The 27,475-nt window shown below is 46.9% G+C and overlaps 1 protein-coding gene and 1 pseudogene across 7 annotated transcripts in view; both read right to left on the reverse strand.

Moving 5' to 3' along the window:
* SHISA9 (shisa family member 9) overlaps positions 1-27,475 on the reverse strand; it is a 346,359-nt gene that overhangs the window by 257,240 nt on the left and 61,644 nt on the right. The window lies entirely within an intron of this gene.
* On the reverse strand, positions 62-27,063 carry LOC127491479 (large ribosomal subunit protein eL37-like; annotated as a pseudogene).

The following is a 27,475-nucleotide window of genomic DNA, read 5'->3' on the forward strand; positions in this document are numbered from 1 at the left end:
ACCCAGTTACTTTTCTATTTCAAAACTAGAACATCTACTGTGTGCCTAATTGCTGAAATTCTCAAGATGAACTGAATCCCGCATCAGTTGCCCTCCCGGATTTAGGTGTCGTTCTTTTTCACGGAATCCGTGCCTGACTCTGCGGTATACAATTTTCTTAGTAGCCTCATACAAGCAGTCCCAGTAGTATTTTGTTCTCGGGCCTTGGCACGCCAGTCACACTTGATCTTGTGCCTGGCAGGGTAGCCACACTGGCCACAGATCGACTTCTAAGGATGACAGGCCTCAGACCTGCAGAGGTGGTACCACACGGGTATCTTACTGCGTCGCTTTCCAAATAGTGAAGTCCCCTTTGTCAGCTCCCTTCTGTGGCAGAGACCCAAAAGACCAGAAGAAAAGGCACTTCACAGGTGTCCACCCAGGGAAGTACTTCCTGCCGAGGGCGGGACCTTGTTCTTAACCCTATCTACCCCCCAGTTACCACCATCAAAATTATCTTCAGATGCTGCCACGTGTGCCGTGGCTGCCAAAACCTACAGTGAGAAAGACTGATCTGAGAGTAAAAACTTTTAAACCAAGAAGTACCCAAGTATAACAAAGCGGCTAAATAATTTATGATCTGTCAATATGATGGAATATTATGTATTCATTGAACATGTTGGTTTTAACAAGTATTTAATGGCATGGAGACCTAATCTTCATAAAGTGGTATGTGATACAGCAAAGAGTAAAATTCTTTAAGCAGCCAGGCATTCTCAGAAAACAGCAAATGCCCATTGCAATTATCTCTAGATATTAGTATAAAAAGTAGTTTTCAATTCGCTTTTTAAAGCATCCATTGGGTCTAGAAAGCCCAGCAAATGGATTTCTAGACTGGAAAACATGGCTTTACATTCCAGCAGTGCCACTCTGTAGCTCTTACACACTCTTAGCCCCCCAGTCACCGACTACTACAAATTAAGTGTAGCTTTGTGCCTGCTATAAACAGGACAAGGAGTGCATGGGGTACCGCATGTGGAATGCTTAGCCAGGAGCCAGGTAGGTCAGAAACATTCAGTTAATGGATAGTTCTTACTAACAGGGATCAGCTTTCAATTAATTTTTTTCTTTAAAAGAAAAAATGTATATAAAATACCAAGCCAGAAGGAGCTTGTCTGCTTTCTCTGAGGAGAGAGCCTTTCTAAGAACGAATGATTGCTGATGGCTGAGGCTTTGGCACTGGAAAGAACTCTGTTAGTAGCAGAACTAAGACAGGGCTGAAAAATCCACCTGGCAAAAGGGGAAGACCAGTGGGGGAAAGTTATTGGAACTGGAGAGAAGGGTGAGAGAACTTCAAGTGAGGAGAATTAGTAAGTCAACAGCTATGAACAGTTCACCTACCTGACAGGTCAGATTTCCCAATGAAGGGGCTTCCTAGAGGCCTGGGACAGCTGACCTGAAAATGGTCCTGTGCATGCTGTGGACGACCCGGACTGGAGCCAGGAGAGCCAGGACTGTGAGTGTTGCCAGTTGGAGGTAAAGAAAGAACATGGGGACCTGGCTTCTTGTGGTCTTCCTCTGTGAGTCCATTTTCCTCCTTGGGTCTCTGACATGGATGTGTTTAGAGAAACCAAATACTGTATAGTGTCTAGGAATGAGAACACTGCACACTGCCCCCTACAGGTGAATTCTGGCTCCACTACGCGGCAGCAAGTTACTTACTCCCTGGATCAAAGCCCCATTTCTGCATCTACACGAGGTGGATGACAGAACCTCCCAGATGTCAGATGTGAAGCCTGGTTCCTCACACCATCGAGTAAGTACTTGACAAAATGGCAGCTCTGGGTTTTTAAGTCACTCCAAATACAAAATCAGAATCCTCCTCTGAGAATGAGTCCTTTCGAAACTTTACATATGGTCTGGGTCAGAGGACAGACGCAGAAAGGATGAAAGACAGCCACTGTTTAGCCCCATGAAGGCTTCCTGGATGTTCCAGGACTCAGCGTGGAGCTTCCAACTACAGTTCCCTCTTCTCTCCTCCAGGACCTATGCCAGGTCCTGGAGAGGAGCTGGGAATAGGAGTTGAGCAGGAAAAAGTCCCTTGACCTGAAGTTGCTCAGAACTGAGCGGCAAAGGCAGATGTGGAAGGAGGCAGATGCAGTTCATCCAAGAGTGATCACACCCAACGAGAAGAGGAAGCACTTGGCCAAGCACTGGGGTCCTAAAGTGACACTATCTGGCTTTAACTCCAGATCTTGCAAGCCAAGGGAACCTGGAGAGTTTCCTTTCCCTCTCTAAATCACAGTATTTTCGTCTATAAATCAGAGATAATACTAGTGCTTCTCTTTTGCTGAGTGCTAGTCAGAACTAAGAGAAAACCCTAGAACCATAGCTGGTACCTGGTGTAATCTGGGTGACCAGATGTGTGAATCTTCAAAGACAGTCTGATTCTGTGGGCCAGGAGGGGGTGGGAGTAAGCTCTTCCCTCCAGGATCTCTTCTGGGAAGACCTCAGAGCTCATGACCTCACTGCGCCTGGAGTCCCTCTCAGTCTCACCACATAGCTCCAAAGGAAAATATTCTCGGGGATCAGACTTCCACTGTGTCAGTCAGGATGGACACTTCCATTGTGTCAACTACCTACTCAGAAAACACGAGACTCAAGACTTTAAAGAGTAACTCATTCTTCTACTAAGTGGAAACCTAAGTCCAAATTACTCTCTTTATCTCCCCTCTACACATAAACACACACACACATGCACACACATGAAAATAGGAAGAAAGTAGGAAAAAGAGGAGGGAGGAGAGAGGAAGGCAGGCAGTCAGACTTTTAACAAGAGGAAAAGATGATTAGGAAACAGCCAAGGGCAGAGCAGGATTCTCTGAGGATGAACAAGGAATGGATACCTGCGCACACTCTTGCCTGGCCTCACCTGGCGGAGCAGACAAGGGACAGGTGTTTTCTCTGAGACTGCTCCCCCAGAACACCTGCATGCTCAGAGGCTCCCTCAGCCCATTGTGGGTGATCCTCAAGCTGAAAGACCCATGTTCTTGTAGTGATCTCCAACAGAGGCCGTTTCTTTTCCCTGGCATGAGTGTGGACACTCAGACAGAAAAAAGTGTTTGAAGGTTTTGTTGCACAAGGGGAATATTGTGATGTCTGGGAGCTGTGCCGTCAGTACATGGTGAATTTGAGCCAGGCCACCCCCTATTCTCAGCTCCAAGCACAAACACATACACGTACAGGCTGCTCTGTAACCCTGGGTGTGGCTGCTTGAAGGGGTGTTAGACAAATATTTAGCAATCTAGTGCAGCTACGGACCAATCACTCAGACAGGTGCTCTGCCAAAGCATTGCTGGAGCTGGCTGTTGGAAGCCAAAGCTTAAGACAGTCAAAGATTAGGGATCACAAATATGGTAATAGTGGGACTGGAGGAGACCTAGGTGGGGGAGTGGCTTTGTTCACAACCCCTGCTGCATTTCAGCCTCAACCTTGAGTTAGGAAGGAAATGTGAGAGGTCTTTAGAATCATGTGTATTGGGAAAAAAAAAACATGAATTTCAAAATTTTTTGTACTAAAATAAACTTTTCTCTTTTAAAAATTTGTATTTATTTATCTATCTCAGAGGCAGAGAGACAGAGAAGGCTCTCATCTGCTGGTTCACCTCTCAAATGCCAGCCAGACCCTAGTTGGGGTCAAAACCAGGAGTCTGGAACTCAGTCCAGGCTTCCCACATGTGTGGCAGAGACCCAATTACTTGAGCCATCACCTGCTGCCTCCTACAGTGTGCATCAGCAGGAAGCTGGAGTCGGGAGCTGGAACTGGAATGAGCCATCAGGCCCAGCTATTCCACTGTGGGACACAGGTGTCTTAACTGCTAGGCCAAACAACCCCCTCCACTTACCTTGCAACTCCACTTTTCCACTGTTTCCTCAAGGTACCCTTCATGCAAATGATGACCACAGCACTTCTTAGAATGGGGCACCTGCTCGTGAGCGCCACATTTCTCCTGTTAGGTTCACTTCTAAGTGATCTCTTTGCCTCTATTCTTAACCCCTTCAATTCCAAATAGAACGTGCGATGTGGCCAACATCGCAACACTTTTCAAGAATGCCAGCATCTTCCCATTTTACAGATGCACAAGCCAGGTCTAAACAATGTAAGAAACTTGGAAAAGGATTCCAGGGTAGACAGAAACAGTGAAATTCCAATATCAGGTCCACCAGATTCCAGATCTTATATTCTTTCCAACACCCACTTCAACCCAATACCACCTCCTTTTATTCATTTATTTATTTAATCAATGAATAAAAATTGTATATATTTAACCAAGATGCTTTGAAATATGTACAAACACCACCACTCCCTTCCACTACAAACATGACCCAGAAGCAGATCCAAGATGAGAATCCACAGGCAGGTCATGGAATGAGCAACATATCACGCAGGAAGCACACCCAGGAGTCACTGAAGTGGTGAGAGAAGCAGGACAAGGAAGGGGAGAGTTGAGGGCCCATCCCAGCCTCATGTGGACCCCTGGGAGCTGTGGAGGGAGAGCTGTGCTTCAGAGTTTGGAACAGCCGGAGTCCAGAGAGCTGGACTCTCATAGGCCCGCACAGTCAGGCGCTGCAGGGCCCATGCACTCCCAGGTAGGTTGGCTCCAGCAATCCAGAGGATTCCCCAAACGAGAGTTGCAGCAGCAAATGACAAAAGGCAAAGACCACGGAAGCCATCATAGAAATCAGGGGCAATCCAGACAATGTACTAGTAGGGGCCCACCAGGAGCACTTGCCAGAATCCAGGATTTAAATACCCCCAAGCCACTTCCTTCCCGTCTCAGGAGAAAAGGTATCTTTTCTGATATTCTGAAGATGACCTCAGGACTGTTTACAAGAGCCGATGAACTAGACATGGCTCTAACCCAGGGAGAGTACCCTATCTTCCACTTCTGTAGAAACAAGGAGACGCGGCCAAGTCACTTGGGCATTCATCTTCAGCCCTACTCATACGGCAACCAGCAAATAAGGGAGAATTTGTCACCAGAACTTCAGCAAATTGAGCTCATATTTGGGGACAAAATAAAAGACAGCTGAGATGTAATGGAAACGCCTCTACAAGGAAGATGACTGAATACATTACAGGGCTTCAATTTTTACCATGGCAGATCCTGAATGTGCCCTTCATTTCTTTCTGCCGCTCAGTACTTCTGTTCATTTCCTTGATGCCAGAGGCGCCAATATTGAGAAAGCTTAAAGAGATGGGAATCAGTGTTTTGGCAATGGAGTGACGAGGGAATATTGGTAGGAAGGCCAGGGGCCCTGGGCTAGCAGAAACCAGGAATACAAGAAGGCTGAGTCACATGTGTAGAGTCCCAGATGGACTCCATTCTGAAAACAGTGTTAATTATCAAGTATTTGAATTTTCAAAAAAGAACAATCAACAGCCAGAGAGAATGGGCTCCAATATGGGAGCCATGAACAAGAGCCAAGGGCAGGAGTCAAGAGACACTAATTATCTCAATCACAGGCCATTTGAATTCAAGCAACAGAAACCCATTCAAACAGGTGTGAGCTAAAGAGAACTTGAGTTGGAAGAATCAGGGGTAGAGGCCAGACCTGAAAGGGTGAATAACTAGAAAGTTAAAACCAAGCTCTCTCCTCTCCGACTCTGTAGTTTAAAACGTGCTTCTGAGAGCCCTCCTGTGTGAATGCTTTCCCTGCATCATCTCACAGTTCACCACAAAGAACCTCTCTGAGGTACAAACATTTCTCAGACAGGGAAATTGATGCTTCAAGAGGTTAAAGAAATTTTCCAAGCTCCCACAGCATGAAAGTTGCAAAATTCAGATTCAAAACACGGCCTCCCAACCACGACCTCTTCCCACCAGCCGCACGTGCTGTCTCAGCTTCTGCCTCGAGGTCTATAGTGTTTTGAATGCTGATCTCTGCAGGCTAGTGTTTCCTATCTCAGGAGATTTGCACAGTAGAAAAAAGCTACCCCAAACTTGGTTCTAATTGGCACCCAGAGGAAAGTACCAGGAGGAGAAACTTGAACCCATCCTTATCCATAATTACATTCAGTGGTATCCAGTGTCACCCAACAAGAGTGTATCAATTCTCAAATGAAAGAATCTGATAGACTTCTCTTCATTTACAATGATAGGCAAGATATCATCTTTCTTAATTGCAGCAGGTAGTCCCTGAGCCGGCAACTTCTCTATAAAGTGGGTGTATGAGGAGGGAACATGGTAGGTGCCTATCCAGACTTCATTTATTTGTACAGTGTTTCTTGATGGGTTACCTGTATCTCATTCTTGCCAGTCACCAGGCATCAGAGATCAAGAGTCTATACCTGTCCTGAAGAGCTCACTATGTCTAGAATGGACTGACACGAACCACTGCCAACCAGCCAAAGAAGAGCTGTGGTTGAAAGAAACAAGGGGTCTGCAGTCCCGCAGAGAAAGGGCGCCTGGTCTGGCCTAGCGAGTTAGGGGAGGGTGCGTGAACCCAGTCTACGCAGCTGAGCGGCCGTGATCTACGTCAGGAAAGCAGAATGCATACTCTGCTCAGGAGCTTTGGGGAAGTGGGTAAAATGGTCAGGCAGAGGATGGGAAGGGGTGTACCAGAACGTGATATTCAAAGGGTAAGCAAGGGCCAAGCCATGAGTGACTTTCTGTGCTCAGAAAGAAGTGCAAGGCCGGCGCCACGGCTCAATAGGCTAATCCTCCGCCTTGCGGCGCCAGCACACTGGGTTCTAGTCCCAGCCGGGGCGCCGGATTCTGTCCCGGTTGCCCCTCTTCCAGTCCAGCTCTCTGCTGTGGCCAGGGAGTGCAGTGGAGGATGGCCCAAGTGCTTGGGCCCTGCACCCCATGGGAGACCAGGAGAAGCACCTGGCTCCTGCCATCAGATCAGCGCGGTGCGCCGGCTGCAGCGCGCCAGCCATGGCGGCCATTGGAGGATGAACCAACGGTAAAGGAAGACCTTTCTCTCTGTCTCTCTCTCTCACTGTCCACTCTGCCTGTCAAAAAAATCAAATAAAAAAAATTAAAAAATTTAAAAAAAATTTATTTTTAAAGGCAGTCCATGGCATACAGTAATCACTCAACAAGTCTAAGTGTAGTCTGGAAACTGGTGGGGAGCATTGAGAGGTATTAAGCAGGTGAGGGTCTGTGCAGGCCCCCCTTGCAAAAGAGAGACTGTGTTAGCCTGCCAGGCTGCTAGAGCAAAGAACCAGAGACTGGGCCAGCACTGTGGCTTAGCAAGTCAAGCCTCTACCTGTGATGCAGCATGCCATTCAGAGCGGCTGCTCCGCTTCTGATGCAGCCCCCTGCTAATTTGCCTGGGAAGGCAGCATAAGACAGCCCAAGTGTCTGGGCCCCTGCCACCCATGAAGGAGACCCACATGGAGTTCCTGGCTCCTGGCTTCAGCTTGGCCCAGCCCCAGCTGTTTTGGCCATTTCAGGAATGAACTAGCAGATAGAACTCTCCTCTCTCTCTATCTCTCTCTCTCTCTCTCTCTCTCTCCCTCCCTCCCTCCCTCCCTCCCTCTCCCTTGTGTACGGAAGGGGAAAGGGAGTGGGAGAGGGGAGGGTTGTGGGTGGGAGGGAAGTTATGGGGGGGGGGGAGCCATTGTAATCCATAAGATGTACTTTGGAAATTTATATTCATTAAATAAAGTAAAAAAAAAAAAGTGCCACAGACTGAGTGTCTTAAACAACAGAAACTTATTCCAGGGCTGGCAGATGAAGCTACCTTGGGGCTGGTTCCCTCTGAGGCCACCCTTCTTGTGTGTGGAGGGCTGAGTCTCCCTACTCTCTCCCTTCTGTGAATGTCCGTGTCTCTGTGTCTCCATCTCTGCTTCCTATAGGACAGCAGCCACCCATGTGACCTCACTTTACTTTCATTACATTTTTAAAGACTCTGTCTCCAAACACCGTCCCACTGGGACATTCTGGGGGCTGACAATGCCACACGTATATGGAGGGAGACAGGGACACAATGCAGCCCCAAGAAAGACCCAGCAGAGTGAAAGTCAAGATTGCCAGCCTCGTTTCTGAGCAACATGTTGAGCTCGCTCGACCGCCACCTCCCTCCACCAGGTGCATCCTTGAAGGACCTGGTGGCAAAGCAGAAGCCCTGTGGGGACTGCTAGAGAGGCCGGGGGCTGTTCTTGGATGCATGGGCGATGACTCAGAGCCGAGGCAAAGCCCAGCGTGGCTCCGAGGATAAGCTGGAAGGGGAGCCTGCAGGAGTTTGGCCCTTGCACTCCCACCACTGCCCTGGAGCAAGCAGTGCCGGCCCCCACAGCCCAACTCAGCCCTGGGGTCCAGGTGCTGCCAGGCACGAGAGAATCAGGGCAAGAGCAAGGCTCTGAGTGTGGAGTGACAGACTGTGGGCTCCGGTATCTGGGGCTCTCTATCCCAGGGCTCATCTACTTCCTGCCCCTAAGCTCACTCGGGCTGATCTGGAAGTCTGGCTACAGTCCATTTACACTGCCTATAAGAGTAGCTTGATACCTCCAGGGTAATATGGAGCTCACAACCCAATACAGTAAGACACTTGGAGAATACAAGCACTCCAAGAGAAAAATAGCACAGTGCACTACAGACTCCAACAGAAACAAAAATATTATAACAAATGGAATTGAACGTTTTGCCTTATTAAATATATTAAAGAGATAAAGGAAGACATTAACAATGTAAAACAAGTAGAAGAAATTAAAAAGAGTCAAGTTGCACTATCAGACATTTCAAATGTAATGGCTGAAATAAAGAACACAATGGATGGATAAATGGACACAGAATGGATACAGCTAAAGAATAATCCATTAGAAGATTCAGGAAATCTTTCAGAATGAAGAATAAACAATCAAAAAATAGACAAAAAAAAAGCTAAATGACATGAAGGATAGAAAATCATTAACATTAGAATAATCAGATTCCCATAAACAGATATGAAAGTAGAAGGAGGAAGGAGTAGTTATTTCAGGAAATAATAGATATCAACTTCTCAGGATTTACAAAAGTTCCAAAGAGGAGAAATGAGTGAAAACGCACATCTAGACACACCATAGAAAATGAAAGAAAATTATCAAAAACTAAGAAGAAATTCCGTAAGCTTCTAGTAAAAGTGAGCAGATCCTATTCTTACAAAGGAAAAAGCACTAAGGGTTTTTCATCAGCAGTACTAGAATTAAGAATACATCAAGTTAAGAGTCAGTGAACTCAAAAGGCTTCCATAGCCTTGGAAACTCATGACTGGAGCATAGGGAGATTACTGATGCCATAAACAGGAGTGTCAATTTGTTAAGTCAACAACAGGAGTCACTGTGCACTTACTCCTCATGTGGGATCTCTGTCCTTAATGTGCTGTACATTGAGATTTAATGCTATAACTAGTACTCAAACAGTATTTTTCACTTTGTATTTCTATGTGGGTGCAAACTGTTGAAATCTTTACTTAATGTATACTAAACTGATCTTCTGTATATAAAGAAAATTGAAAATGAATCTTGATAAGAATGGAAGGGGAGAGAGAGCGGGAAAGGGGAGGGTTGCGGGTGGAAGGGAAGTCATGGGGGGGGAGCCAATGTAGTCCATAAGCTGTGCTTTGGAAATCTATATTCATTAAATAAAAGTTAAAAAAAAAGACCCATATGTTGGGTCTTTTGATATATCCCATATGTCTCCAACACTTTTTTGTTTTTTTCTAATTTTTTTTGCTCTGACTGAAAATTTTCCAAATATTTGTTTTCTAGCTTAGATATTCTTTCTTCTGCTCCACAAAGTCTGTTGTTAAGGTTTTCCACCACATTTTTTATTTGATCTACTGAATTTTTATTTCAAATTCTTCTTTATAATTTCTGTTTAAAATCTCAATTTCATGGAAAAATTTTCATTTGTGTCATATGTGGATTTCTTTAATTTGTGGATTTGCTTCTGATTGCTTCTGTGTACTCCTATGATTAATCTTTTGAATTTTGTTTGAGGTATTTCATTGATCTCTTCATCTTCACATTATAATATTGAGGGGAAAAAAAGAATACATCAAGTAATATTGTTAAAAAATTAAATGAAAAATAGAACTTAAACTGTTATATCCAATTCAGCTGTCATTAAAATATAAAGGTATGATAAAAATATTTTCAGACATTGAAGACCTCAAAGATTTGCCATAGAAGGTCTCACATTGAAAACATTTTTATACAAATTATCTAAAAGAGAGAAAAGAGCTGGTAGAAGATGCAGAGATGCAGGTGATTGAATGCCCTCATCAAATTTGACACTGGCCTTGAAGAGCTGCAACTAAATCTAAAGAGAAATTACACTCATAAAAACAGAATTAAAAGTCTATAGACCCTACTCAAAGTGTGGTCCCTTGATGATACCAGCCTTGTCTGATATGAGTGTGAGGCAGGATGAGATGGAGGGAGGGAATTCCAAAAGATGAGATATGGCATGATACACAATATACACGTCACAAAATGAAAGGCAACCAAAAGAGAAATATACATATTTAGCAATATAATTAAACAACAAATACATCAAAAGAAAACCAAGTAAATGATGAGCCAGGTAGAAAACCATATGGTTAGATGCATCATACTGTCAATATTCCAGCTTTGTTTTGGAGTCTGGGCTCCCAGGTGCCTATTACATTATTAGAAATAATTAACTCTATTAAACATAATTAGCTAGACAAAAGCAAGTGCTGCATGGAAGAACGGGAGTGTGTTATGAATCAAAGTGTGATCAGCCAGTTTTGCGTACCTGAGCAAACATCTAGTACTAGCACAATATCTCGCATATGATAAATGCTCAGAAGATGGTTATGGAATAACTAGAAGATTCCTTGGCAGCAGCATGGCAGATCTGTCAGCAAGAGATCAGGCAATGATCAGGAAGGAGGTGTGGCTATAACTCCGGCAAGAACTGAATGACAAGAGAGCTATCGGAACAGCCAAGGAGTCAGTGCTCTCTGAAGATTTCATGTTGGAACTGGCAGTAGGTTAAGCAGCCACCTGTAATACCAGCATCCCATATGGGCGCCAGTCTGTGTCCTGGCTGCTCACTTCCCACCCAGCTTCCTGCTGATGGCCTGGAAAAAGCAGTGGAAGATGGCCCAAGCCCTTGGGCCCCTGCTACCCACTTGGGAGACTTGGAAGAAGCAGAGCTGGGCAATGTGGCCATATGGGAAGTGAACCAGCAGATGGAAGATCTCTGTCTCTCCCTCTCTGTTACTCTTGTCTTTAGAAAGAAAAAAAAAGATTTAATGCAGTGTTGAATCTGCAGTTCCTGGTGACTATGAGTGGCATTCATGAGGGGAGAGGAGTCAAAGTTGGTAGTCAGGTTCCAGGATCCTCAAAGCAGATCAAGAACCATCCCATAAATCAAAGACACCACGATTCCCTGTTTTATTCCTTAACATTTTATCATGGAAAGTTTCCAACATATGGAAAATGTGAAAGAATAGAACAGTGAAGACACACACACCACCTACATTCTACAATTAATGCTTGGATGTATTTCCTCCCACACACATCCATCCTTCTATCCATTCCTCCCGTCACTCACCAACCCATTTTTTAATGAGACGGTTCTGTTACATTTTGATGGGAAGAAAACAAATTGAAAAGAAAATTAAGAAAATTTCTCACCCCCTTAAACATAAAAGCCAAATATTCTACAATGATCTCAACCTGTCTCCCCACCCAAGGGTGCTGAAGGAAAGAGACTCCTCCTCCAGGACTGTCAAGAGCATCACTCACATTAGAAATTAAGCAGCGGGGCCAGCACCGTGGCTCACTTGGTTAATCCTCTGCCTGCAGCACCGGCATCCCATATGGGCACCAGGTTCTAGGGCCGGTTGCTCCTCTTCCAGTCCAGCTCTCTGCTGTGGCCCGGGAGGGCAGCGAAGGACGGCCCAAGTGCTTGGGCGCCTGCACCCACGTGGGATACCAGGAAGAAGTACCTGGCTCCTGGCTTCAGATCAGCATAGCTCTGGCCGTAGCAGCCATTTTGGGGGTGAACCAATGGAAGGAAGACCTTTCTCTCTGTCTCTCTCCCTCACTGTCTAACTCTGTCAAATAAAGAAATAAAGAAATTAAGCAGCTTACTCTGGAAACAAATACTGTTGTTTTTCATCACTGTTTATAGGTGTTTTATGGAGGTGGCTTTTTGGCACTTGGTCTGGGGTTTAGTAACACACTCACTGCCTAGTATTTCAAATTATGTACCATCTACATGGAGCATAATTAAATTCTGAGGGCTTCAAATAGTACTCAGATGTCAGTTACCATCAACATCAACATCAACAAGAGCAGTACTCTTCCTTGTCTTTGTAAACCGCAATGATCATTTGATGAAGTTGGCGGCACTGAGAAAGTCTTTCTCAAGGGGAAACAGAAGTCACACTTGTTCGTTCCAGAATAAACAGTGAACAGCCCAATGGTCCTGGTACCAAGGCGATGGCGCCATTTTTGGTTATGATGAAATATATGGGCCAAATGCAAGCTTCCATTTTATTTTTCTGGAGAAGCATCATGTTGCTGTGTTGTCGGCCCATTTCCAAGCTCTCTCTCACTCTTGCTCTCTATCTCATCTGTCTTTGCACCTGCTCAGCCCTCTGCAAAGATCCTACCCCTCCTCTCCCACCCTTATTTACCCATTGGCTCTCTCTCATTCTCCACAGCTGTGCTTGGCTGTCAGTTCCTAGGAAGCCTTACCTGATCTTACCAGGCTGGACTGTGTTCTCCATGGCACCAACGCTTCCCACTGTCATGAATTCCCTGGAAGCAGGAGTCATCCCTTTCACTTATGTACCCCCAGTGACTGCTATAACAGCATCCACCCAGAAACCCATCCCCTATCTGGAATACTGCCAGACCCTAAGACATGGGGAACAAAATGCAGTGAGTCAGCTAGAGGCTCTTAAAGGTTTCCTCTCCCACGTCCGTGGAAATCAAGTCAGGGAGTGAAGCCCAACTTTCAGAGCTTCCTGCTTGCACGGATCCCTTTTTCTGCCCATGCAGCTCACCGTGTTCTCTTACTATGAAACTATGCAACCCTCAATGTTCTTTTGGATCATCTTAAATGTCACCTCTTTCTAGAAACCTTCCCTGGCTTACCTCCAGCCATTCTCCGAGGTCCCCAAACTAACTGCCTGTCTCCACCACGTGGCTTCATTTCTCTACTTAGGGCGATAGCCTAGACTACACCACACCCGAAAACAGGGCAGACAGATTCTTAATCCCGATTTAGGCTATTTCCCACTGTAGCGCTCGCCTGCCTGGAGCCCCTCTGTTACCTTCCACTGTCCTCACCCCAGCACACCTGGAATGATTCAGAGATTCTGAAAATGGGGAAAGTATTTTTGGTCTAAATGGCTAGGGCAACTGAACTCCAAAGGAATTAAGCTTCTTGTCAAATCTCTGTGATCCAGTTGGGATGGTAGTACAATAACAATAATTTGGCAAGGGACCCTCCATCTCAGACCTTGCCAGGTAAAGTCGACACACACATGGTAACGGCCACAACAGGACAGGAGAAAATCTGAAGGACCACACAAAATTAATGAGTTTCTCCTCCTAGAGCAATCAGTGGGGACGGCAAAGCAAGATTTGCAGACAACTGAAGATTGGGGCCAACATGTTGCCAAGTGAAACTAATTGAGAATCACAGTAAAACTTTGATTAGTCGGGATGCGCCGGCTCATCAAATTTGCTGATAAATTAAAGTTTAACTGGAAATTTCTATTGCTTTAGTGTTCATTGCCCCAAAAGCTGTTCACATAAATGAAGCTATTATCTTTCTTTATAACTCAGGTCACTGAGTGTGACTTCATGTCCCTTGAGGATGACTGAGAATCTCGCCAAGTATCAGGGTCATCATCCATCATCACCTGCCTGTCCCTCGTCTCAAAATTCCTACACTAACCTCACCAAATCCTGATGACATCAACCCAGTGCAGAATGTCTGTATTTTGGCCTCTGTTACTTCTGCCAGAATGCCTTTTATTGTCACTTAAATATTTCTGTTAATCCATAAACACTGAAAACCTATAAGCACAACTACTGTAACAGAGGCAATACCTCTATATTCTGAGTCTCTCCCCTTAACCATTCATTCATGTGATGGTAAGAGCTGTGTGTGAGCTACCTCTCTTCCACTGGACACATTTTTAGTGGAATTATCAATAAAAAATAACAAACACACTTAACCAAAAACTACTCAAGAGCAGAGAATGTATCTTATACAATTCAATACATCCTATACAACTTCACAGCAATAAGTACAGTGTCTGGCCACAATAAATACTCAACAGATATCTATTGGGTTGATGAATGAATAAACTGAACTTTTGAACATGTAGATTAACAAAATACAAATGTCAGAATCTCAGATTATTCCAAAGCAACCCAGAAAGTTTATAGAGAGATAGGTATAAGCACAGCTACAGATAATACAGGTGTAGACAAATATAGGTAGATTAGATAAAGATGGAGACGCAGATGGAGATCATTCCAAGTTTAAGATTATTTTCAAATTGAACTGAATATTCTTATTAATAAAGATATCACTTAGAATTGGAAATCACGTGTGACATATGGCTTATATGTACATCGCAATCACGTTTTCAGAATTTGGTTATGTTTGCTGTCTGGTGGCCTTGTCCCCTTCTTTTGTAAGAACATCAATTTCCTTTAGGGAACTAACTCTCTTCCACTGGATATAACTTTAGTGCAATTATTAGTTAAGATGCCCTGCCTGCTCCTGCATAAGGAGTGGCCCAAGGTTGTCCAAACATGGGCTTTTCCCTCAGACTTTGAATCTTGAGCTTGTGAATGAAGGACTGAAACTAGGTAGTTTTTCACTGCCATTCACTGCCATTCTACAAGGAGCCCTGGAACTGCCTCGTTCTTGTCCTTCTGAGAGTCAGGAATACAGCCCATCAGATGAGAATGCAGGGAGTCAGACATGGCTCTCCAAGGCTCCTACTCAAATGTCCACCACTGAGACACCAGGCACATAGAAGGTGGGTGTGGCTGCACCCTAAGCAAAAGCTGATGGCCCAGTCAACTCATGGGGACATGTCTAACTTCAAGGGGCGCTTACAGATAGCCAGAATGTGTCTCTTGTCACCAAGGAATCCTGGCTGTACAGTTGCTGAAGACCCTCCACTTAGGACTTCCCTCCCAAGCTCCACTTCCAATGACACCCTGAGGGTCCTTGTGCATTATAAGGAGAGCAAGCACGCTTTTATGCCATAGGCAACAGAATCCAGAGGGCTCTTGAGGAATGCTTTATCCTCTCCAAATAGTATGTGGGCAAGGCAAGAGCCTTTAACAGGGTCATACAGTCAATATGTAGTAAATCTAAAATCAAAACACAGGCCTCAGAAGTCCCAATCTAGGGCTCTTTCCATCTTACCCAAACCAGTACTATCCCTACTTGCAGGATCTTAATAGGGATATTAGTCATCTCAAATGTTTATGTGAATCGATCATTAAAAGGTAGACTGGTTACAAAGATTCAGGGTGCTATATACACATATGTCATTGAGCTCTCAAGCACTCAAAAAAAGACAACTATCCTTAACAATTTCAGGTTTTATTAAGTGCATTTGGTCTGCAGGAGGAAAGGTGAGGTGTGGAGTGAGTTAGTCTTTTCCTGCGTAGTCACCTAGCGAGTCTCCACTCTGAAACCAAAATGTCCTCCTCACCCAGCAATGGCCCAAATGGACCTAACTGACTCCTGCATCTTTCTGGGAGTCAAGAAGCATTTACCATGTACAGCACGTTAAGCCACCACCTGCAGCACCAGCATCCCATCTGAGCACTTGTTCAAATGCTGGCAGCTGTGCTTCTGACCCAGCTCCCTGCTAATGCACCTGGAAAAGCAATGGAAGATGGCCCAAGTACACAGGCCCTGCCAACCACATGGGAGTCCTGGATGGAGTTCCAGGCCCCTGGCTTTTGCCTAGCCCAGACCTGGTTGTTACAGCCTTTTGGGGAGTGAATCAGTGGATGGAAGATATCTCTCTATCTCTCCACTCCCCCCTTCAAGTAAACAAAAAAATATTTGGGAAAAAAAAAAGTCAGAACCACTTTCCAAGGAGCACTAGAATTGACTGCCCAGCTGAGTAACATACATATGCCTCCTTTTTATTTCCTTAAGGAATCCACTCAGTCCAGATGGCCCCCTGTACCATAATCCCATATCATTCTAGGAAAGAGAGTGGAATTTGAAAAAAAAAAAAAAAGGAGTAAAGTGAAAGAAAACCCTTCTTTGAACACAACTCAGCTGCCAGGCTCTTCAGGGAAAATGAATGGGATGTAACAACAGCCTCCTACATGGATTCCTGCATCTATTCTTGCCAACAAAATCCATTCTCCAAAAATAATAATCATATCGCCCATTGCTCCAAGCCCCTCACTGGTTCCTGGTCAATGACAACTGCACTATCCAATATGGTAGCCTACAGCTACATGTAGGTATTCCAATCTGATTCCAATGAAGGATTCAGTTTCTCAGCGGCACTAGCTACATGTCAATTGCCCAAAAGTCCCATGTGGTTGATGACTACCATATTCAACACAGCGCGCAATGAGCACTTCCATTGCCCCAGAAAATTCTACAGGACAGTGCTGACCAGGCGGCAGTCCAAACTCCTCACTGAAGTCTCAGAGAGTCTCTGTGACACCGTCCTTCCCCGACTGCTCACCCCATTATGAATCACTCATCCCCGCTCACCTGTGGTTCCAACCACACGGGCTTCCTATTGGCTTGTAGAACTACCCTAACTTGCTTTCCTGCCTCACGACCTTTGCACCCGAGGTTTCCTTGGCTAGACCTCTCCTCCCCTCTGCCCTTTCAATCCTCCTCTTTCAGGTCCTAATCCAATCACTGCCTTTCCAGGATACACTCTAGCCAGTGTATCCTTCTGCCATTTTAATCTTAGTGCTTCAAACTATCGGAAACGTTCCTATTCACTTCTTTTTTGCTTCTTCCACGTGCCCCTGCATCCTCACACACTAGGCCATCACCTGCAACAAAGCAGGGACTTTACCTAATGTATCGATCACCAAGTCACCAGCCTCTAGAACAGTGTCTGGCATAGAATAAACACTCGGGAGAAGTTTTTGTGGAATAAGTAGGCTAAATGTAATGCAAAACAGGCCAGGATCCATGAACGATCCTCTAAAGAGAAATCAAATAGAAACAACCCCACGGGTACCACTAAAATTGAGCTGAACACTGAGCTGGCAAGGAGCTCTGCCATGTATTAGCCTTCTCCATTTTCTTTACCTGGGCTGCTCTGATTAATTGCATCAAAGACTCACCCGCAACAATAACAAGGATGGCATTCATAATAATGGCCATCATAAAAATAATCAGGCATGGCACGTGGCTCCTTGTATTCGCGCTCCTAAAGAGCGATGATACAGGCGACAGCACACGGTGAGTAAGGAGAGTCATGAATTTTTTAAATGACAGCATCCCCGGTGCCCTGGGAGACGTTTGCCTTCCCCAGCTATGCACCAAATTAGGCCACCGTTGCTACCGCCCCTTCCCCAAGCTTCAGAGGCTGACTCACGCTTCATGGGAAGACCTCTCTCCCATTCACGCCTGGGCAGCCCGCCAAGAGTCGAGCGGGGTTCCGCCTGCCTCTCCAACACAGCCTCCGTCTCCCCCATCTCCTCCTTCCCCATCTGTAGTCAGGGGCCAGCTCAGCTTCCTGGCTACTGACAAGGGATTCAGAATTTACTAGACAGCCCTGCTGAGCAGGCCAGGGGAGGGATCCTCCCAGTGTTCCCTGGACACAGTCAGGATGGACAGGGCAAGTAAGGACAGCAGGCATCAGCCTTGAAATATTTCTCCCAAGGCTTTGCTACTGCCATTCAGCCTGGAAAATCAGTGCCTCTGCAGGTAGGGCTCACAAAGGACCTGGGCAGTGCCTGGCTTCCTGTCTGTATCCCAGGTGGGGTCTTTAGACGGATGCCAACTCCCCTTTTCTTCAATTGCCCACCATGCTTCCAAACTGAACCTAGTCTTTAATCAGTCTCCAGCTGCCCCAGGTCATGAACATCTGATTCATGTACTCAATCAATATTTCATGAGTACCTACTGTGCATCAGGCTCTAGAAATAAATAAATGAATTAAATAGAAGCTCCTTCTCTCGTGGGTTCACAACATACATCCTGGGGGCTGGCACTGTAGCATAGCAGGTAAAGCCGCTGCTTGTGGTGCTGGCATCCCATGTGGGCACCAGTTCGAGTCCCAGCTGCTCTACTTCCAATTCCAGCTCCCTGCTAATGCATCTGGGAAAGCAGTGGAAAATGGCCCAAGGTGGGAGAACAGGAAGAAGCTCCTGGCTCCTGTCTTTGGATCAACCCAGCTCTAGCCATTGTGACCATTTGGGAGTGAACCAGTAGATGGGAGATTTCTTTCTCTCTGCTTCTGCCTCTATACTCTGCCTTTCAAATAAGTACATAAGTCTTGAAAAAAATACATCCTGGAAAACAGAGGTATCATTTCTTATCCTATTCCTATTATTAGTGAATATTTAAATACATCAGAGAACAAATAGGATATCATGATAAAGCCCATTTAGTCACCCTTTACTCCATGAATAAAATCTGATGATATTACGTCAAACCCTAGCATCTCCTCCCATCCCATCTTCCTCCCCAAACCCACCACAGCATATCTGCTCTGCTGAACTTCAGGGTTTGTTTCCTCTAGAAATCTTAACCTATTTATGGTCCCCAAATAGCCCACTATATTTTTGTATGTTTTACATTTGAATATAGCTTCCAAAGCCTACATTTTTGCACATTAACACTTTCAGACATGTAGTATTAATCTGCAAATTTTTTGGAAGAAATAGAACATTTTATGAATGGGTCACATTTTACTAAAACAATAAATACATCTATTTTCAGAAATATTTTCCACTTCTAATGTAAAGTTAACACTGGAGAGCTTCATCCAGAAAAGTGTACACTTCCTAAATGCACAGAATGATGATTTCCATGAAGTAAAGACAACAACTAACCAGCAGCCAAAGAAAAGAAGGAAAACTCATTTTTGTGTCTCTGGAGCTGTCACGTGCTTCTTCCCCTTCACTGCCCTCCACCCAGGGTGACAGTTGTCCTGGTGGCTCCACCACACATTCACGGTGCCCACCCTGAATGGGGAGCAGCAAACCATCACACGCAGCCTGCCACCTGGTCATAGAAACAAAGTTTCATCAGAACACAGCCACACTCGTTCCTGTATCTTCCATGGCTGCTCCTGCACTAAGTTGGCAGAGGTGAGTGGCAAGAGAGAACAACCTCTTCACAGCCTTAAAATCTTTACAGAAAATGCTGCAGCCTCCGTTTTCTAGAACATTGCATAGATAAACTCCCACACTCTGAACACCTTCTTGTCTCATGTCTGACTTTTGCTCAAGGCTGTGTTTGGTGAGATTCACACGTGTAAAACAGTTGTTGGTTCTCATTGCAGAACATTCGACTGTATGACTCCAAGGCAATTTATTTACTGAACTCTTGATGGAGGTTTAGGTTGTTTCCAATTTGGGGCCGTTATCAATAGTGCTGTCATAGACATTCTCGTACGAGTCTTTTGGTGTCATTCATTCACTTTAATTAAGCAAGTTAACTCATAAATAAGCTTACTACAGTCTGTTTACCCACCTTACAGTGAAAAGTTAGGTCAGGGGTTCCCAATCTAGTCTGCACACTGGAATTACCCAAGAGTTTCAAAACACAGTGACAGGGCCAGTGTTGTAGCACAACAGGTTAAGCTGCCGCCGCCAAAGTCAACATCCCATATGAGTGCCAGTTCAAGTCCCAGCTGCTCTATTTCTAGTCCAAATGTCTACTAATGCTCCTGGGAAATCAGATGAGCTCCTGTCACCTCCATGGGAGACCCGGATGGAGTTCCAGGTTGCCGGCTTTGGCCTGGCCCGGCCCTAGCCAGTGTGGCCATTTGGGGAGTGAACCAGAAAATGGAACATATGTCTGTCTGTCTGTCTGTCCTCCCCTTCCCATCCCTTCCTCCCTCCCTCATTCCCTCCCTCTGTGACCCTGTCTTTCAAATAAATAAATCTTTTTTTTTTTTTTTTTAAACACAGTGACAACTGAGCCCCACTCCAGAGACTGATTTCCTGGATATGGGATCTCCATGGTCTGAGCTTTGTAGAGACACTGCAATAACAGTTGCGTGCATGTTCCTCTGTGCCCATGAACAGTGGTCTCTTTACAGTCCTGGGATGTGCCCCTGGGAGAGAAGCCACTGTTCAGAGCATATGAGCATCTTCAACACCCTAAAAGTTGTCAAAAGGATCCTCAGAAGATTTCTACCAACAGAACGAGGCCTCGTCTCTTTATAACCCCCAGATTACCACAAGCCCTAGTTCATGGAGGCACTCTGGGGGCTTCTGCTGATGACTGGCGTCGGGCGAGAATTCAAGCAAACCTCAGCCACTAGCCTTCCCTAAGACTGAGCGGTACTGAACCATCTGAGACAGACAGGTCCGAGCGGGTCCCAGGTTCAGACTCTTCCAGCCTCTCCGGGCCCCGTGACAGAAAGGAACAGGCAGAACCTTCCCACACTTCAGAGGGGCTGAGTGATACATACAGATCACTCCAGCGTAGAAGGGAATGGGATATATCCACAGATATTCATAAAAATCCAGGCATATATTCCCATGGGCATATGTATGTATCCATATCCATATATATATATTCATATATATTCATATCTATCCATATAAAGGGTGAGTGAATCTGCCTAAGCACCTATTAGAAGAAATCACTTATCGGCCAGCACCACAGCTCAATAGGCTAATCCTCCTCCTGCAGCGCCGGCACACCGGATTCTAGTCCTGGTGGGGGCGCCAGATTCTGTCCCGGTTGCCCCTCTTCCAGGCCAGCTCTCTGCTGTGGCCCGGGGGTGCAGTGGAGGATGGCCAAAGTGCTTGGGCCCTGCACCCCATGGGAGACCAAGAGAAGCACCTGGCTCCTGGCTTCGAGTCAGCGCGGTGCGCCAGCCACGGCGGCCATTGGAGGGTGAACCAACGGCAAAGGAAGACCTTTCTCTCTGTCCCTCTCTCTCTCACTGTCCACTCTGCTTGTCAAAAAAATAAATTAAAAAAATCAGCAGCAATTTGTTCAGATAAAAACATGGTGTGTCAGGGCTGTTGGTCTGCAAGCAGTAACCCTTTGAAGATTCCTTGTTTGCAGGAAGATATTCATTACATTAACTATGAGACTAGGACTTGAAGGGCTTCTGAGGCCCCTCAGTGAGGACCAGAGGGAAGGGATTATGTGAACAATTTTTCTCTCTGCTCCAACATCCAGAACACGCTTTAAAAGCTTGTTTTAATGCCTTCAGCCTGAGGTGTGTGTAGTCTAACTGGGCTGAATGATCTCAGCCTGCTTCCCCCAACTTGGCTCAAAGCCTCCATTCCTATGTCACCTGTAAAACTATGACCTTGGCAGCCAGAGAGGGGAGAATTTAGGTCCCAGCTAGACAACGTTCTAGCCCTGGAACCGCAAGCCAGTAATGGAAAGTGCGTGCAGAATGGGATGACTTAGCCTAGTGGTCATGACACAAGTGCCACAGGTCAGGGTGCCCAGGTTCAACACTGGGTCCAGCTCCTGAATCCAACTTCCCATCAGACTCTGGCAGGCAGCCATCTGTGATGGCTCAAATAATTGGGTTGCTGCCACCTATGTGGGAGACCTGGACTGCATTCTGGGTTCCTGGCTCCAGCCCCAGCCCATCCCTAGCCATCGTGGGCATTTGATGTGTGAACCAGCAGATGGTAGTTCTCCTTCTGTCTGTCTCTCTGTTTCTATCACTGTATTTCTGTCTCTCTAATAAATTATTTTAAAGTCCATGAAAAATGGATTTAAATGAAGTTCATTTTACTGCCAAAAACTTCCAAAATCCATGCAAATATGAGGTCTTCCCAACAGTCATGAAAAATGCATATTAGGAAGAAAACTACGCATGAATTTCAAGATGTGTCTAACAAAATTAGCTTATCTTTTAACACCATTTTCCAAGAACTTTTGGAAGTTCCTTCATACAACTCTACGCTTCAGTCTCCTCATCTGCAACCTGGAAGAAATAGTTGTTGCTACTTCCTAGTGTTATTATGAAGGCTTATTTTATGGAAGCAGAGAAAGCATTTAGCCAGGCAGAACACATGATAAGAGTCCAAGTTACCACATCTGGTGAACAGGGTTTCTCCCGAGCCCTTGCCTCTCCATCAGTTTGTCACCTTCACCCTGACACTCTTATTCACACTGTGGGACATCTCTTCTACTGCACTGGGGACACTGGAAGGCCAAGGCCACGTTGCATGCCCTGTGCACCCCCTGTTGACCCAGCTCCTATTGGAGGAGGGACTGAGGCTGGTGCCTTGCTTCTGCCTCCCTCCATCCCCAGTACTGGATCCCGTGTGGACACACTCAATGTTCCGCACTTTTCCCACCCATCGGGCTCACAGCAGGCATACATACATCTTCTCACCACACACCTGGACCTGAGATTAAAAACAAATGACACTTAAAGTGCCCAGATGCAGGCCTGGCTGTCTTCCAGCACCTCTGACTGCAACCGACAGAAGCAACAGGGGCAAACCCGAGCAAGAAGAGATGTGACTGGACCTCAGGGAGCTGACGGCAGACCAGGAGGCTGGAAGAACGGGCCTGGCAGCGAGACTGGGATGAGGTGGCAGAAAATACACTCCCTTCCTGCTTCCTGGGCACCCCCAGGAGGAACGTGTTGGCTGGGAAGATTCTACCAGAGAGACCAGGCCCTGGGAAAAAGTTCTGATGGGCCTGCCTGGTCACATGGTCAGCTCTGATCAGCATCAACAAGATGCACCTGGTGGGGGAGAAGCACCTCTCCAGAGGGGGATTCGAGTGCTTCCTGGAAGGGACAGGATGCCTGCTGGGAGCAGTGGAGACATGTCATGGGAGGGACACACTGTAGCAGGGATGCATGTTGTACCAGGGGACACATTTGTGTGGATGCGTGTTGGGGGTGAAAATATGTTGTGGAGAGGATGCATGTTGGGGGTGGATGTATGTTGTAGGGTGGAAACATGTGGGGTGCATGCATGTTGGAGGGAGGATGTGTGTTAGGCGGAGGAAACACATTGGGAGGATGCACGTTGGGGGTGGATGTATGTTGGGAGTGGAGACATGTTGTGGGGTGCACGCATGTTGGAGGGAGGATATGTGTTAGGCGGAGGAAACACTTTGGGGGGAGGATGCATGTTGGGGGTGGATGTATGTTGCAGAGTGGATGCATGTTATGAGGTGCATGCATGTTGGAGGGAGGATGCATGTTAGGAGGAAGATGCGTGTTGGGGGTGGATACATGTTGTGGGGAGAATACAGCGTGGGGGGAGGAAGCATGTTATGTGGAGAATGCATGTTGGGAATAGATGCATGTTGGGGGTGGATGCATGTTGTGGGAGGATGCATGTTGGAGGGAGGATACATGTTAGGCAGAGGAAACACGTTGTGGGGAAGATGCATGCTGAGGGTGGATGCATGCTGTGTGGTGCATACGTGTTGTTTTGTCAGATCAGGCGGCCCAAAAAATTGTCATAGGCTGGATAGCTTAAGAGAGCTTTATTTCTCGGAGCTCCGGAGGTTGAGAAGTCCAAGACCAAGACACCAGCAGTGAGTTCCTGGTAAGGGCTCTCCTCCTGCTTCAGGACTGCTGCCTGCTCACTATCTTCTCCCAGGATACAGAGGGAGCAAGTCCTGGTCTCTGTTGCTCTTCTTATTAAAACGCTAATCCCCTCATGGGAGCCCCAGCCTCATGACCCCATCTGATGACCCTAACTGCCCCAAAGGGACCTTCCAATTATAACCCCACTGGGGCTCAGGGCTTCACAGTGTGTGAATGGGAAGAGTACACACACTCAGTCCACGACAGCAGAGAACAAGGCCAGTGCTGCTCCCACAACTCGGAAACAACAGTGTTGAGCAAACCCAGAAAATCCACAACTGACAGCAAATCGAAAATCTAGGGCCAGCCTTGGCTTTGGCTCCTACTGCCCACGCACGGGCAAGACTCGGAGCCTTGTGGAGCCTCAGTTCCCCCTTCCTACCTCCTAGGGCTGTTGCCTTGAGAATTTGAGGTCATGTGAATGAAATGACAACAGCATTGCGTCTGCACACAGAGGCCAAACAGTGAAAGCACTGCCTTCCAAGGTGGCTAGAGGGAGCTGGACCAGGGCAGGTGAGGCGGCAGAGTGCCAGACCTCCCGAAGCAAGTTCAGCCATGGCCAGGGGCCTCCATGCTGGGAGCTCCAAAACTGACATCGCCACAGGATGGACCCTGATCCCGTTTTAATTATTCTTACCTGGCCCGACATTCTGGCTGCTCGCTTCTCGGACTCTGGCCGTGCTGGGAGACGCGCCTGCCTGGCAGAGAACGGTCAGCACGGGCAGTGAGTGTGATCACACCTGACAGCCACCCACCCAGACTGCATTGAAGAACTCGGTGCTCACAGGATGGGGGCAGTGGAGGGCAAGTGCTAGGGCGAGCCACTCCTGGGCTCCCTGGAGCTGAGTCACAGCAGGGACAGAGGGTCCTGTGTGCCCCAGTGTTTCAAAACACGCAAGGTGGCCACTCTTTGTCCTCTTATTTCTTTATCTGGAAAACTCCCTATTTGGGCTTCAGGGCTCAGTTCCCAGGGTCTCCTTTTTCTGCAGTCCCATGTCCAGTCACTCTGCCAGTCTCACATCCACACATGACCTCAAGCCTTTGACCCTCCCATGCGCTCAATTCTCACTCCATCACCAGTTCTTCTCCCACCCAACTCCTCCTCATGCACCAAAATCTAGCTCAGGGGTGGCTTTCTCCTGCAAAGAGCCCCCCCCACCACCACCACCACCACCACCTCCTGGCTCTTGTGACACTCTCTCTTCCCTGGTCTTCCTTGCACCAGGGCACTTCCTAACTGCAAGCTTGGTCCTCTCTGGGACCAAGTTTCCCCTGACCACACAGGTCATCTGCACCACTGAGCCCCGAACTCAGAGACAAATGCATTCTCCGCTCAGCTATGTCAGGAGGGAATCTCTGGAGCTGAGCACAAAAGCATCACAAAGGCACACCAGGCCCAGCGTAGTCCAGCATCAGCCCTGCAGAGTCTAGCCCCGCCCACTCTTCAGCTCCTCCCCCACATCACCTCCCCAGCACTTGTGTTTCCAGTTCCCAACCACTGCCTGCAGCCTCCACGCCTTTGCAGATGCTCCTCCCTCCTCTCAAGTTGTTGGCTACTCTGCACCTGCCTGTCAAAGCCCTGCACACAGCACAGGACCCTTCCAAAGCACCTCCTCTTCTCCCAGGGTGCCGTCCCAGTCCCGGACTCCTCCCTCCCATCCCTTTATGTTACACTTGGCCCTTGCACAGGCTTCTGGCTTCAAGCCCTTGTCACACCGTATGGCAGTTACATGCAGACATGTCCATCTGGCCCTTTACACAATGCACTCTGTAACCGCAAACACCATTTCTCAGTCATCAGCAAATTCCCCAGCACCTGACTCAGGACTCAGAAAATAACCATCAAATTCATTAACAGCCCACCCTGCCCTCCACAGGGTGACCCATGAGGGTGACTCTGCACGAACCACCTCATCTCCTGTGCCTCAGTTCCCTTGTCTACGAAAGGGCAACTGGTCAGCTGCTGCAAGAACTAAGTGCTATGTCTGGCATGCAGTCTATGCTCAATGAAGATTTCATACTATTACCCTCCAACTGGGCAACTCGTCAACCACAATTCAAAGTAAGTGTTAACTGTGGTGCAGTAGGTTAATCCTCTACCTGTGACATCAGCATCCCATATGGGTGCCCATTCTAGTCCCGGCTACTCCTCTTCCAATCCAGCTCTCTGCTATGGCCTAGGAAAGCAGTAGAAGATGGCCCAAGTGCTTGGGCCCCTGCACCCGCAAAGGAGACCTGAAAGAAACTCTAGCTCCTGGCTTCGGATCAGCCCAGCTTTGGCTGCTGTGACCATTTGGGGAGTGAACCAGGGGAGGAAAGACCTCTCTCTCTCTGTCTCTACCTCTCACTGTCTGTAACTCTACCTCTCAAATAAATAAATGAAATCTTAAAAAAAATTTTGAGACTTCACATTTTTAATTTACATTATAGTCAAAGACTGAATACTCCAATGAATGAAGTAAAAAGACCCTGGTTAGAGTAGGAAGGATGATCTTACTGTTTGGGGCTATTTGTCCAATAATGGATTAAAATAGAAATATCAGGTAAGAAGCATCTGAGATGGGGGTCAAAATCAAGTGGGTGTTTCCCACCAATAGCCAACGGCCCACATCTCGTGCATGTTTGCCCTACCCCCAGATGTACAACCACATTGACAGAGCCTAGCTCAACTGATTTTCATTCCAGTTTTGAATAACGATGTGCCACGTGGTTCAACAGTCAAAGCAAGATTGCAGAGCACACCTGCAGAAGATGGGGGCTCCTGCCCCTGCACCGTCCACCTTGCCTGCCTTAGATGTCCAGCAACTTTCAATACGCTCCTCTTCCTCATCCTGGTAGATCTTTATGTAAGTACGTAGAAATTCTAATGCCAGGATGTAACTTTACCTCCCTCTCCGACACTGCCCTGCTCCTCGGGATAGCCACCTAACACGCTACTCCTGAGCCACATCCTAATCAGAGAACACAGAACAGAGGTCCCTTTTCTCCTCTGTATCCGCGGAGCCTGCACCGTGGCTTATTTAACTCACTTCCCATCGATAGAGCTGCCCACACGTCTGGCCTTAAGTGACCTTCCAGAAATGAAATTCTGATGGTGTTATGCTCCTAGTCTCCTGCGCAAGCCCCTTCCACGGATTTCCATCAATCTCAAGAAAAACACGAGAATCTTCCGCATGGCCTCTGAGATCTTGCATGATATACACGCTCACCTGGCCACATCACTCTCCCCCTCCGGCACTGCCTGCACTCCAGGCGCACTGGTCTCCGGACCACTGCCCCGAGGCTCCAAGCCACTGCCCACCTCAAGGCTGTCTGTCTTCATGTGTGCAGGTCCCTTGGCCCCCTGCCTGTCTCCCTTTTGCTGTGTTTGCTACTCCTCCTCCTGCTCCCAGCTCAAGCATGATCTCCGAGGGAAAGCAGCCCCCGACCACTGCCAGATGCTACACCCCGCCCCGTGCACTCCCTCCTGTCTTCCATCCTTCATTCCGCACACTGCAAATGGAACCCTACAAGTTTGCACCACTGGCTCCTTAGTGTCTGGATTTCCTCCACCCCCACCTCACCAAACAGACTGCAAGCTCCATGGCAGCAACAGAGAGAGTCTCTTTAATTCATCACTGAATCCCCCAGTGTCGTATTCTGAACTTTAGAGAAATATCCGTGGGAGGAGAGGAGGGGAGGGGGGAAGGAGAGAGGGAGGGAGGGACAATGGGCGAAAGGGGTTGGGAAAGAAA

This window comes from Oryctolagus cuniculus, chromosome 19, assembly GCF_051225735.1.
Source record: "Oryctolagus cuniculus isolate XC-2025 breed Fujian yellow rabbit chromosome 19, ASM5122573v1, whole genome shotgun sequence".
Lineage (NCBI taxonomy): Eukaryota > Metazoa > Chordata > Mammalia > Lagomorpha > Leporidae > Oryctolagus > Oryctolagus cuniculus.